Genomic DNA, 14219 nt, shown 5'->3' with positions numbered 1-14219 from the left:
CCCATAAGAGGACGGGTCGCCTATCAGTTGCAGGTAAGTCGGAGGGATGCGAAAAGCTGTTACAGCAACAGAACAGCCTTGATGTAGCCACCATTCAGCCATGTTGGACTCATTAAAAGGTACGGTTGTCAAGGGAATCCCACATTTAGAATGGAAGGGAATGTGTGCGCAAACCCAGCAGCTAGGGTGGTTGACCTTTTGTGCATAAAGATATGTCACATAAAGAAAGGTGTTGAAATGTAATTCTTTCCTGTTCGAGGCCATTAGGTTATACCAAGAACCCCAGTCAAACAAACACATCAGAAAAATAAGCAAAACAACATAATAAGTGTAAAAACAATTATTTTGAGCCATCTGTGGTCACAGGCTTTGCAGGTAGCTTTGCAAAATTCAACTGGTGTTCCCCTTGGGTTAGCACCCTTTTGCGCTGCATAGCATGAGTCCATTCTGGTCTCCCCTCGACCTTGAGTGCAGTTCAGGTCAGCAGAAGGACAAGGGATGGACCTTCCCATCTAGAAGACAGAGAATTATTTTCAAACAATTTAATCATAACATAGTCCCCTGACTGAAAAGGATGCATGGGATCAGTAGTTGGAGCAGGAATGGCCGCTTTGACAATGTCATGATTCTGAATGATAAGTTGAGACAGGGCCTTAGTATAATCAATCAAAGACTCCTGTGTCAGGAGCAGAACCACATCAGTGGTGAGGATAGGAGGCATGGGTCTGCCCATCAGAACCTCAAAAGGAGTGAGGCTCGTTGTCCAGTTAACTTGATTCCAGATGGAATATAGAGCAAGGGGCAGATCATCGAGCCAGGGCAAGCCTGTATCCTGTGATATTTTAGTGAGGACTGTTTTAAGGGTGACATTCATCCTTTCCACCAACCCAGAGGACTATGGCTGATCAGGAATATGATGCCTCAAGAGCCCTGCTAATAGCCTTAATGTCACCAGAAGTTAAATAAGCACCTCTATCACTGTCAATAGATCCAGGGACACCAAATTAGGGATGACATCCTTTAGTAAACATTTAACAACCATCCTAGCATCATCCTCCTTGGTGGCAAAAGCCTCAACCCATTTGGAGAACATATCAACAATCATGAGTAGATAATGGAAAGCCAGCCTTGTTGGCATGTGCGCAAAATCTATCTGCAGTTTCACAAAGGGGTCAGCAAGGATGGGAAGATGGTCAAACTTGGCCAGTGGCTTCGAAGTATTGTTCTGGAGGCAAATAAGACAGCGCTGCAACAAAGCGCAAGCAGCAGTAGTGAAACTAGGGGCATACCAAAAACATGTGACTGCATGGCACATGCCCTGCTTGCCAACATGGCCAACTCCAGAGCGGCCAGGGCTAGGACATGTCGATGAGACTTAGGGCAGTGATGCGGCCGTCAGGATGTATAAGAAAACAAAGGGATTCAAATTCTGTGGCACCTAAACAGGCCAAACAAATTCGTTCAGACTGAGAGGCGACCCATTGAGCATCACTGGTGTCCTCCAAAAAGTCAGGAACAATGGGAAACTGGCATACCTTGGGGGTATGCCTAACCTGCATATTTGGATTAGCGGCAGCCACCAGAGTGGCCCTATCAGCAAGAGCGTTGCCACGGTGACATTACCTCCAGCACTCATGTGAGCAGTGCATTTAATGACAGCTATAGCCAAACAAAGGAGAATGGCTTCCAAAAGATTATTAATAAGCTGACCATGTCGTAAAGGTGTACCTGAAGAGGTGATGAAGCCCTTATGCTTCCAGAATCATGCACCACTCCAAAAGCATAGCAGGAATCAGTGTAACTGTTAACAGATTTTCCAGTAGCTAAAATGCATGGCCATGTAAGAGCAAAGAGCTCATCAGCCTGTGCAGGAGTACCATTAGGGAGTGCTGCAGATTCTTAGACCTCAGACGGCATGCAGCCAGCATAGTCTGCCAATCTCATATGATCAGAAGGGCGAAAAGAGGATCCAGCAGTGCAAAGGACCATATCAGGATAATCCAGAGGGGATTCGGAAAGATCTGGGCGAGGGTTAACAACATCATGGACAACGTGTAAGTATTCGTGGTCAGGTGTCCCTGAGGGGTCGGGATTAGGAAGGAGGATAGCAGGATTTAAAGATGGGGTGCGGCGCAGTGTAAAATGAGACTGGGAGAGTAGAATGACCTCATAGCCCGTATGCCTAGAAGCAGTAAAATGTTGGGTAGCTGCAGAGTTCAGCAGCAGAGAAACAGAATGTGGAACAAAAATAGTTAAAAATCACACAACACCAGGTCATAGTCCAACAGGTTTATTTGGAAGCACTAGCTTTCAGAGCGCTGCTCCTTCATCAGGTGGTTGTGAAGGAGCGATGCTCCGAAAGCTAATGCTTCCAATTAAACCTGTTGGACTATAACCTGGTGTTGTGTGATTTTTAACTTTGTACACCCCAGTCCAACACCAGCATCACCAAATCAGAACAAAACTGGTGCATGCATGGTCCAGCACAAGAGGGATAGACTTTTCAACCATTACTGAGGCAGCTGTCACAGCTCACAAACATACCGGCATTCCCCTTAAAACAGATGGCACCGGAACAGAGTGAAAAGCTGCAGGGCGCCGGAGATCCCCATGCCTTTGTGTTGGAACTCCAGAAGCATATCCCTTCCTCTCAGCAATATAAAGTTGAAATGGCTGTGAATAATCCAGAAGACCCAAAGCAGGTGTAGAGCTCAGTATAGATTTCAATTGTTCAAAAGATTGTCATTTCAGACATCCGCTGTAGTTTCAATGGTTTCTTAGGTGAAGGCGCCTCTCTCAAAGGCACATCAATCTCACGAAGATCAGGAATCCAGTGCCTGCAGTAGTTCACCATCCCTAGAAATGACATATGTTAAGGACGTGTGTTGCAGGAGGAGGGAGATTCGTGATGGCATTTAGACATTCAGGAGCAAGGGCCCTGGTACCCTGCGATATTGTGAAACCCAAGTAATGAACAGTGAGTTGGCAGACCTGCATCTTATCAATGGAAACCTTGTGGCCATCCTGTGCCAGGCACTAAAGCAGGGCAACAGTATCTGGCATGCAGGCATCAGAAGAAGAAAGGCAACGAGTAAATCATTGGCATAATGAACAAGGACACTGTTGCAAGGCATGTAGAAGGTTTCGAGAGTATGCTGAGCAGTGGAAGCATAAACACTTGGGGCTGTCCGTATACCTTGGGGAAGCTGAGTCCATGTATATTGGCAGCTGCCAAAAGTAAAGGCAAAAAGGTACTGACTATCAGGGGACAATGTAATAGAGAAAAAGTCTGAGCAGAGGTCAACCACTGAAAAACAGATGGCACAGGCAGGGATGTTAGTGAGAATAGCAATCGCATCAGGCACTACAGGGGAGCAAGGAACAACAATAGCATTGACAGCCTGTAGATCCTGCACGAACCTCCACCCGTCAGGTTTTCCCAGTTTTGGCACAGGCAGGATAGGAGTATTGCAGGGGCTCTGTGTAGGAACAAGGATACCCTGTTCCAGAAAGGAAGCAATAACAGGCCTGATCCCTTCAGTAGCAGCAGGTGTAAGTGAATACTGACAGACCGATGGTAGGTGAGCGCCAGCCTTTAAAGTAAGTGTGTGTGGAGGGGCAGAGATGACCAAACCAGCATGGTTAGGATGGAGTGCCCATAGCACAGGTGGCAAAGCGACTGTAGGAGAACGTGACCAAAGGATTCAACGTAGTGAAGGTAGTTGTAACAATAGAAGCAGGTAGGCGCAAGCAGAAACCATCCGACCGAGCACAGGAACGCAATAATGATGATGAATCACAGAGAACGAAGTGATTGCATGAACAGAGAAGTGAATGAAGACATGCATGCATAGAGGCTAAATTACTAAGTGCCCAGGACAATGGGAATAAAAGGGACACAATAGAGCAGAAAAACCAAGATTGCAAAGTGAAAGGGAAACATCAGCAGAAAGTCCCTGGTGCCCAGTAGAGTAAAGACCAGTGACAGCAATTTCAGAGTCTGTATTCAGGTGAGAGTCAGCAAATGCAGAGTATGACGGGGTCTGGAGTGCAGAGTTGGGCAGTGATGCAATGAAAATCTCTCAAGGGATGGTCTGTCAAAATGACCTAGTGCAGAAAAGAGGGGACAAAGGGGTGAGTTGAAGTTTGCGGTGGAAAGGACGATGGATGAAGACTCGCCATCTGAGGTAGTTTGGGCTGAGGTTAGGAATAGGAAAGGTGAAGCCACCCTGTTATGAGTTTTTTACAGGCCTCCTAATAGTCCTAGAAACGTAGAAGAAAGGATTGTGAGGATGATTCAGGAGAAGAGTGAAAGTAATAAGGTGGTTTTTATGGGGGCTTTAACTTTCCTGATATTGATTGGGAAAGCGATAGCTCAAGTTCGTTAGATGGGTCAGTGTTTGTCCAATGTATGCAGGAGGGTTTTCTGACACAATATGTAGACAGACCAACAAGAGGTGAGGCCATACTGGATTTGGTTCTGGGTAACGAACCAGACCAGGTGTTAGAATTAGAGGTAGGTGACCACAATTCAGTGACTTTTACTCTAGTGATGGAGAGGGATAAGTGTGCACTGCAGGGCAAGAGTTATAGCTGGGGGCAGGGAAATTATGATGCGGTGAGGCATGACTTAGGATGCATGGCTTGGAAAAGTAGGCTTCAAGGCAAGGGCGCAATTGATATGTGGAGCTTGTTCAAGGAGCAATTATTGAGTGTCCTTGATAAGTATGTACCTGTCAGGCAGGGAGGAAAGGGTTGTGTGAGGGTTTAATAAGGAATTGGAATCCCTTGTTAAAGGGAAGAGGGCGGCCTATGTAAAGATGAGGCGTGAAGGTTCAATTGGGGCAATTGAGTGTTATAAGGTAGCCAGGAAGGATCTGAAGAGAGAGCTAAGAGCAGCAAGGAGGGGACATGAAAAGTCCTTAGTTGGTAGGATTAGGGAAAACCCTAAGGCTTTCTACAGGTATGTCAGGAATAAAAGAATGACTAGGGTAGGAATAGGTCCAGTCAAGGATAGTAATGGGAAGTTGCGTGTGGAGGCTGAAGAGATTGGGGAGATACTGAATGAATACTTTTCGTCAGTATTCACTCAGGAACAGGACATTGTTGCCGATGTGAATACTGAGTCACAAGTAATTCGAATGGACAGCTTTGAGGTATGTAGGGAAAAGGTGTTGGAAATTCTGGAAAGGGTGAAAATAGATAAGTCCCCTGGGCCTGATGGCATTTATCCTCATTCTCTGGGAAGCAAGGGAGGAGATTGCAGAGCCAATGGCCTTGATTTTTATGTCCTCGTTGTCTACAGGAATAGTGCCAGAAGACTGGAAAATAGCAAATGTGGTTCCCTTGTTCAAGAAGGGGAGTAGGGATAACCCTAGTAACTACAGGCCGGTGAGTCTCACTTCTGTTGTGGGCAAAGTCTTAGAGAGAATTGTAAGGGATAGGATTTATGAACATCTGGATAGGAATAATGTGATCAAGGAGAATCAGCATAGTTTTGTGAAGGGCAGGTCATGCCTCACAAAGCTTATTGAATTCTTCGAGAAAGTGACTAAGGAGGTGGACGAGGGTAAAGCAGTAGATGTGGTGTATATGGATTTTAGTAAGGCGTTTGATAAGGTTCCCCATGGTAGGCTACTGCAGAAAATACGGAGGTATGGCATTGAGGGTGAGCTGGAGGTTTGGATTAGGAATTGGCTGGCTGGAAGAAGACAGAGGGTAGTAGTTGATGGTAAAGGTTCGTCTTGGAGTGCAGTTACTAGCGGTGTTCTGCAAGGATCTGTTTTGGGACCATCGCTGTTTGTCATTTTTATAAATGATCTGGAGGAGGGGCTAGAAGGTTGGGTGAGCAAGTTTGCGGATGATATGAAAGTTGGTGGAGTTATTGACAGTGAGAAAGGATGTGTCAGGTTACAGCGGGATATAGATAAGCTGCAGAGCTGGGCAGAAAGGTAGCAAATGGAGTTCAATGTAGCTAAGTGTGAGGTGATTCACTTTGGTAGGAGTAACAAAAAGATGGGGTACTGGGCTAATGGTCGGATACTTGGTAGTGTGGATGAGCAGAGAGATCTTGGTGTCCATGTACACAGATCTCTGAAAGTTGCCACCCAGGTAAATAGTGCGGTGAAGGAGGCATATGGCGTACTGGCTTTTATTGGTAGAGGAATTGAGTTCCGGAGTCCTGAGGTCATGTCACAGTTGTATAAGACTCTGGTGCGACCGCATCTGGAGTATTGTGTGCAATTTTGGTCGCCATACTATAGGAAGGATGTGGAGGCACTGGAACGGGTGCAGAGGAGGTTTACCAGGATGTTGCCTGGTATGGTAGGAAGATCGTATGAGGAAAGGCTGAGGCACTTGGGGCTGTTTTCATTGGAGAAAAGAGGGTTTAGGGGTGACTTGATAGAGGTGTACAGGATGATTAGGGGTTTAGATAGGGTTGACCATGAGAACCTTTTTCCACGTATGGAGTCAGCTATTACGAGGGGGCATAGCTTTAAATTAAGGGGTGGTAGGTATAGGACAGATGTTAGGGGTAGATTCTTTACTCAGCGAGTCGTGAGTTCATGGAATGCCCTGCCAGTGGCAGTGGTGGACTCTCCCTCTTTATGGGCATTTAAACGGGCATTGGATAGGCATATGGAGGATAGTGGGCTAGTGTAGGTTAGGTGGGCTTGGATCAGCGCAACATCGAGGGCCAAAGGGCCTGTACTGCTCTGTATTCTTCTATGTTCTATGTTCTATGTTCTATGTTCTATGTTCTAAGTTGCATAACAAGGTACTGTAAAAGCGGGTGAAGCAATTCAGTAGCACAGCGCCAGCTGGAAATGGCAGTCACTGGTGGGGGTAATGGTGGGGGCTGAGTCACGGCTGCACCTAGCATAACGTAGCACGACTCAGGTGTCTCTATGATAAGACCTTTAGGGAAACAATGAATGGAAGGGTTCAGTTTGTAGAGGGTCTCACAGCCCAGCAAGGCAACCAGACAAGAGGGTGAAATGATAGCGGAATCGGGAACTGTGACAGGTCCAAAAGTAATAGGGATAGTATCAGAGAGAGGCTCAATTAAAAGAATACTGGAGACACCGACAGTATGGACAGAATCGGGACTGAGGGGTAGATCTGCAGAGGGAGGTGCAGAAGAATAAGTGGCCCCTGTATTCAACAAAACCAGAACAGAACGTCCTGCCATCTCCACTGTCATAATGGGATTTTCAGAGGGGGACCGGGAGAGGCGCATTGAAGAGGTCTGCTGTTCCACCCCTCCACGGCAGCCCTGTGCACTAAGGAACAGTGTGGCGGGGGCGGGGGGAAGCATCAATAAAGCCTTTAACTGTAGACGAACAGGAACGGTAAACCAGCTGCAATAAAGTCTGCACATTCTGCAGGAGGCAGTCATAAATACTGCAGATTTGTTAAAGCCAATTATAAAAAGGAACTGTTCGCTTTATCGGATCAGGAGCATCCTGTAGCACGCCACAAACTTCCGCATGGGTCCCAGGTTGTCAAGTGGTGTGTGTTCTAACATTATTCTCACCAATTGTGGCACTGGATGACTGTCTGTCTCTGAGGAGGCACCTCCCTCAGAGTCAAGGTGCGGCTGTTGCTGATTTAAGCAGGTACTATAGCGATGGCCATGGAGTGTAAAATCAGGCAGCTGTTGCAGTGAAACATCAGAGACTGGCTGGGACACTGTGGGACCATCCCCTTGGTGGCGGGACTCGATAGGCAGTGCAGAAGCAGCACTGGACACAGCACCCACCTACTCACCGGTCCGAGTAGCAATGAAAGCAACAATCTCATCCACAAGGGGCTCAGGGTCAGAAAGTGAAACAGGGATTTTGGGATTCTGAAGGGACTAAGGTTGGGGTGCAGAGGGAACAGGTGTAGGAGAAGGTGGGTGTTCAGAGGGTCAGTGGGAGTCCTTAACTTTAGGACTCTGGTGTCATTTAGCAACATCTTTAAATTTCTCAAGACATGTGACCGTGTAGCTATGATCCCAGGTGGAGTCGCCACACCCTCCCCGAATGTAGACTGGCCAATAATCAACCTTACCTAATTTAAATGAACCAGCGTAAGGCCACTTTCCATGGGAGCACCCAAATGATCAAGGCTAAAGGGAATAACCTAACGACTATCACCCGTTTCCCTCCAGACAATGTTGGTTGGTGAACCCGGGGGTACCAGTAGTTGTCCTGCCTCATTCTTGCACTTCCCATATTTACTGTGGAGCTGCTGAGTCCTTTTTGAAGGTTCCAGGTGTTGCGGGCTGCCTTTCACAGCAGGACGAGGTAACCTCATCCCCGGGGGCAGTCTGTTGCTGTCAATCTTAGAAAGTTGTGATCCCATTGACCTATATGTTGGTTAAACAGAGCAAGCAGACAGGACATGGCAGCATAGCAAAAAAAAACAAGACACAGAAACACAACATGGCGGCACGGTGGCACAGTGGTTAGCACTGCTGCCTCACAGCGCCAGAGACCCGGTTTCAATTCCCGCCTCAGGCGACTGTCTATGTGGGGTTTGCACATTCTCCCCGTATCTGCGTGGGTTTCCTCCGGGTGTCTCGGTTTCCTCCCACAATCCAAAAACAAATGTGCAAGTTAGATGAATTGGCCATGCTAAATTGCTCATAGTGTTAGGTGAAAGGGTAAATGTAGGGGAATGGGTCTCGGTGGGTTGCACTTCGGCGGGTTGGTGTGGACTTGTTGGGCCGAAGGGCCTGTTTCCACACTGTAATTAATCTAATCTATTCAGAGACAGACACCAGAACTCCGGATCCCAGCCAACAACGCAAGGCGAACACCGCTGAATTAATCACAAAGTCTGGCACGGTCTCCTTCAACTTAAACTTGCCTCAGTCTATCACAACAGCCTGTAGCTACAAGGGAAACCAGCTCCCTTCTTATGCTTGTTGGCACAGAGGAGGAATGACCACAAACTGCCGGGGGCAATTTGGAGATGTCTTCAAACACAACCTTTCGTGCCACAGCGCCTCGTTAGCGGCTCAAGGTGTCAACATCCCATCTGTCAGGATAAAAACTAAAACTACTAGCCTCCATTACCACAGCCCAAAACTACCCACTCAGGCATGTCGCTATGGGAAACATCGCCAACAGTGAAAACAACTCTCCCATTTTGTTGCAAAAGCAACCCGCTGACTCAGGAAAGAAATCTCATCTCCAGTCTTATCGCAAAAAATACAAAGCCGCCAACTCAGGGAGGTTGCATAAAATAGGGACAGAATCGAGAAAAGAAAAATCCGGAAAACCTCGTGAAATAGAGGTCCTGCCGGCTACACTAACTGTTGGGGATGGGATAAATTATGTCGTGGGTAACTAGCTTGCAGCGGTCCAATTTAGAGGAGCAATGAATCGCGCCACACAAACCTTGAGTTATTGACTGTTTGTTCGTGAGCTCACCGGGAGAGACAAGTCAGCCAAGTGGTCACAAGTCACTCTGATGAGGTACAGAAAGTTGTGTGATTTTACAGCACTATATACCGTTAATTGCAGTATAACGAGTAAGTAGGCACTTTGCCCAGTCACTAGTCCCAGTCATGTGGTGTCTGGACAGTGCTAGTTAGTAGCTGATAAGCAAGTGTTAGTATATAATAGATTCTTGTAAAAGAGTTCACTATCAGGTATTAGTACAGCTGCAAGGTCAACCACTTCAGTGAACCTGGGAGAGTACAAGTTTAGCAAGCAGACACTAATATGAGATTCAAAATGATTTCCAGGTTCTTAATATGTGACAAGATGGCTGCTTCAGATCTAACAAATCTCCCACAGGCCCCTTTTAAATCTTTTGCCTCTCACCCTAAACCTATGCCCTCCCCCACCCCTGGGATTTTGGACATCCCATTCCTGGGAAAAGACTTCTTCTATTTATCCTTTCCATGCCCCTCATGATATTATAAACCTCTATAACGTTACCAATCAGCCTCTGATATTCCAGAGAAAACAGCCCTAGCCTATTCAGCCTCTCCCTATAGCTCAAACCCTCCAACCCTGGCAACATCTTTCTAAAGCTTTTCCGAATCATTTCAAGTTTCACACTAACATTATTCCTATTACAGAGAGACCAGAATTGCACACAGTATTCCAAAAGTAGCCTAAGCAATATCCTGTACAGCTGTAACATGACCTCCCAACTCCTACACCCCATGCATTGACCAATAATGGCAAGCATTTCAAATGCCTTCTTCACTATCCTGTATAGCTGCGACTCCACTTTCAAGGAACTATGAACCTGGAAAAGTTCAGGAAAGCTCATCAGAATTAATAGGAACTCATTGGAAATTTAAATATTTTGCTAAAGTTACTAAATTTAGAGCATTTTACTCATCATAAATAACTTGTTGATTCACACCAGAGATAAAGTATGAAGAGTTTTCTGTCATGACTGTTAGTACAAAATGTTTTTATCTAAAATATTCTATTGCCTGTCGCAAAATCATTGCAATAGTCTTCCTTTAAGATACTACTACATAACTTGTATATAATCATGTATCACAATGAAGCAAAATCAGCAGTAACATCAACCTTGCTTATGAAACTGTGTAGACTTGTTTGTATTTATGGCTAGCATCATGCCTATGGGAGGACTCTGATTGTACAACACCTTCCAAGAATTGTCGACAAGGGTTCGGGCTTGTTCTCTTATATACTTTTGGGTATGACATGTTGTGCCAGTGATGTAATTACTGGAGCTGTCCACTGAATATTTGGAAGTCTGTCATGGACTCACCACACTTTGAGCACCTACAAGAGGTGGAATTCAATCACAATTTCCTTCCTTGGAGCTTTGGTGAGGTTAGTGCATCTTGATAGTTCATGTCTGTCTTCTGAGTCTAGGACCTGAAGCAGGATCTCAGAAGTCTGCAGTTTATACTTCTAGCTGTACAAATCACAAATTGCTAGTAATGGTTCATCTGGAAGTGAGGGTAATATGGTTGGCTCCTGTTTGTACCTTTAAGCTACTTATAGAATATCCCAATGTCAATTTGCCTCTCCAAGTAGGTACCTTCAGCATAGACCCTTGAGCCAGTTCTGTCATCAGTGGTATGATTTATATGTATCGCAATTGTATTTATTCTGCCAAACCTCCAAGGAAGGAAATTGTAATTGAATCCTTTGATACCTGAACTTTGTAAATCAAAAACCATTGATTTAACTCAAGGGAATCCCAGAGGACCTAACATTTATGGCCATTTGGGCAAAGTATTCCAAGTACCTTTTGTGTGAAACGGTCTTTTTTGTTTGCTTTCTTCTTAATCAATTCGAATGTGATTTTAGTATTTTATCCCTTCCCCTGCTATTATAGCTTACCCAATCAGATGGAATAGGTTCTTTGTATCTACCTTATTGAGAGTTTTTAATATTCATCTCTATCTGTTAATAATAATAATGAGATGAGCTGAAACTCCCGTTCCCTTCCTTTATTCTTTGTAATTAGTGCATTCTTTGAAAAAGATAATATGTGTGTTTTAGTCTGGAGTACATTAATACCACACTGGGCTTCTAAATGCTTTTGACAAAACAAACATAAACCATACTAGCAAAAACTAATTAGCATTTATTGACAGTTATACTGGTTTAATTGAACAGGACTCCAGTAGAACTGTTCTTGCCCAATTTTAGACATTCTGTCTTGGCTGTTCTACCTATCTAATCTGCAGGTAAGGCATAAGGATGTGTGATTCTGCAGCGGAGTGAGGAGGACCACTATTATGGAGTCATGCAGCATAGAAACAGACCCTTAGGCCCAACCAGCCCATACCCAACATAATCTTAAACTAAACTAGTCCCACTCCTTCTCCTCCTAACCTTTGCTATATTTGTATCGATCCAAATGTCTTTTAAACATTGTAATTGTATCTACATCCACCACTTCCTCAGGAAGTTTATTCCACAACATGAACCACCATCTGTGTAAAACAATTTACCTCTCATGTATTTTTTAAAACTCTCTTCTCTCACCTTAAAAATGTGCCCCATAGTCTTGAAATGCCCCATCCTAGGAAAAAGACAACTACCGTTAACCCTATCCATATCCCTCATTATTTTATAAACTTCTATCAGTTCACCTCTCAACCTCTTACACTCCAGTGAAAACGGTCCCGGCCTATCCAGCCTTTCTTTATAACTCAAACCTTCTCTACCCGGTAACATCCTGGCAAATCTCTTCTGAATCCTCTCCAACTTGATATTATTATTCCTGCAACTGGGTGACCAGAACTGGACATAATATTCCAGAAGAGGTCTCACTCATGTCCTGTACAACCTCAACATGACTTTCAAACTCCTTTCCTCAAAGGACTGAGCAATAAAGGCAAGTGCACCAAAAGACTTTTTAATCACCCTGTCATACAAGCTTCAAAGAATTATGCACCTGCAACCCGAGGTCCCTCTGTTCTACAACACTACCCAGGGCCCAGCCATTAATTGGATAAGCTCTACCCTTGTTTGTTATACCAAAATGCATTTATCCAGATTGAGCGCCATCTGCTATTTCTCAGCCTATTGATCCATTTGATCAAGATCCCTCTGTAATCTTAGAAACCTCCTTCATGTGATCATAAATGATTCCAGTAACATTGCTGTCCTTTTAACTAAGAATGGCCACTATCTGGTGCCATACATTGAGCGGAATGCTGTTTGGGCCATGGATTGAAGGGTGGATGGCCAGAAAAACACAGACCTCATTCAAGGTGTTGAATCTGAATAAAGTAGAGATACCTTCTGTGGAGAAGTGAGGACTGCAGATGCTGGAGAGTCAGAGTTGAAACGTGTGGTGCAGGACAGTCATTTCAGGCACTTCATCAGGAATGAGGGAGGAGAACTTCAAGGTGGGCATTCTTGGAAGAGTTTTCAGTAACTAGGAGAAAGTGAGGACTGCAGATGCTGGAGAGTCGGAGTCAAAAAGGATGATGAAGGGCTTATGCCAGAAACATCGACTCTCCTGCTCCTTGGATGCTGCCTGACCTGCTGTGCTTTTCCAGCACCAGCTTTTTCAACTCTGACTTCTGTGTCCAATTTCAGTTGTGTCTTGTGGCCATGGACCATTATTTTAGCAATCTACACTTCCCTTTGCATTCTCTAACCTTGTTTAAAAACAATGTCAGAGTTTATAAGTATTCCCCGATGGATCAGAAGCTGTTGTTGGCAGCTAAGGGCAAACTTAAGTTTACAGGTTGCAGCTGAAAGCAGCATTCTGTTTCATTTGGAGCCTGTCTGCAGTAAAAGAGGCCAAGGTACAGCAATGACTAAATAAACAACAATGTGCTAATTCCCAGCCACAATGGGGGACAATAATTAATGATGGCAAATATACATTTTGTCTTCATGTTCAAATTCATTGTAGACACTCCAAGGATCCACACATCTCCACCTTTAAATGGAAATAATTAGAAAAAGAATAAAAATCAGCTGTAAATCATGGTTGTCCATACTGAACTTATCAGTTTTCGAGAATATTCCAAAGGCATTAACTACTCTGAGCTGGTAGTTTAGAATCATAGAATCTCTACATTGTGGAAACAGGCCCTTCAGCCCCACATGTCCATACTGTCACTCCAAAGAGTAACCCACCCAGACCCCTTCCCCTATATTTACCCCTGACTAATGCACCTACCTTACACATCCCTGAACACTATGGGCATTTTTTAGCACAGCCAATCCACCTAACCTACACAGGTTTGGATTGTGGGAGGGAACCACAGCACCCAGAGGGGACCTGCACAGACAGAGAGAAAATGTGCCAACTCCACACAGACAATCACCCAATGCTGGGATTGAACTCAGGTCCCTGGTACTGTGAGGCAGCAGTGCTAACCATTATGCCACTGTGACACCCCATGGTGGGATGTTTCGTCATGCAATCTTTGTCTTCTTAAATTGCACATGCATATGGACATTAAGTTAGAAGCAGTAGGCGGTCCCTTGATCGTTCCCCTTCATCCAGTCAGGTCAATACTCCACAGTACTGCCTATCACCAATAACCTTTCCCCTCTTTGGTTAGCATTTGTCCACCCCACCTTAAAACTTTTCAGACATTCTGCTTCCACAATCTGCTGAGGAAGAGAGCTCCAAAGATGTACAGTACACTGAAGAAAAACATTTTGCCTCACAGTGGCTTAAATGGGCAACAGTAACTCTTGATTGATCCACAACAGGAGACATCCTTTCCACACCACCCAATCAAGACCCCTTAGAAT

Source organism: Chiloscyllium punctatum, chromosome 1, assembly GCF_047496795.1.
Source record: "Chiloscyllium punctatum isolate Juve2018m chromosome 1, sChiPun1.3, whole genome shotgun sequence".
NCBI classification, from domain to species: Eukaryota; Metazoa; Chordata; class Chondrichthyes; order Orectolobiformes; family Hemiscylliidae; genus Chiloscyllium; species Chiloscyllium punctatum.
Note: the sequence above shows the minus strand (reverse complement) of the source record.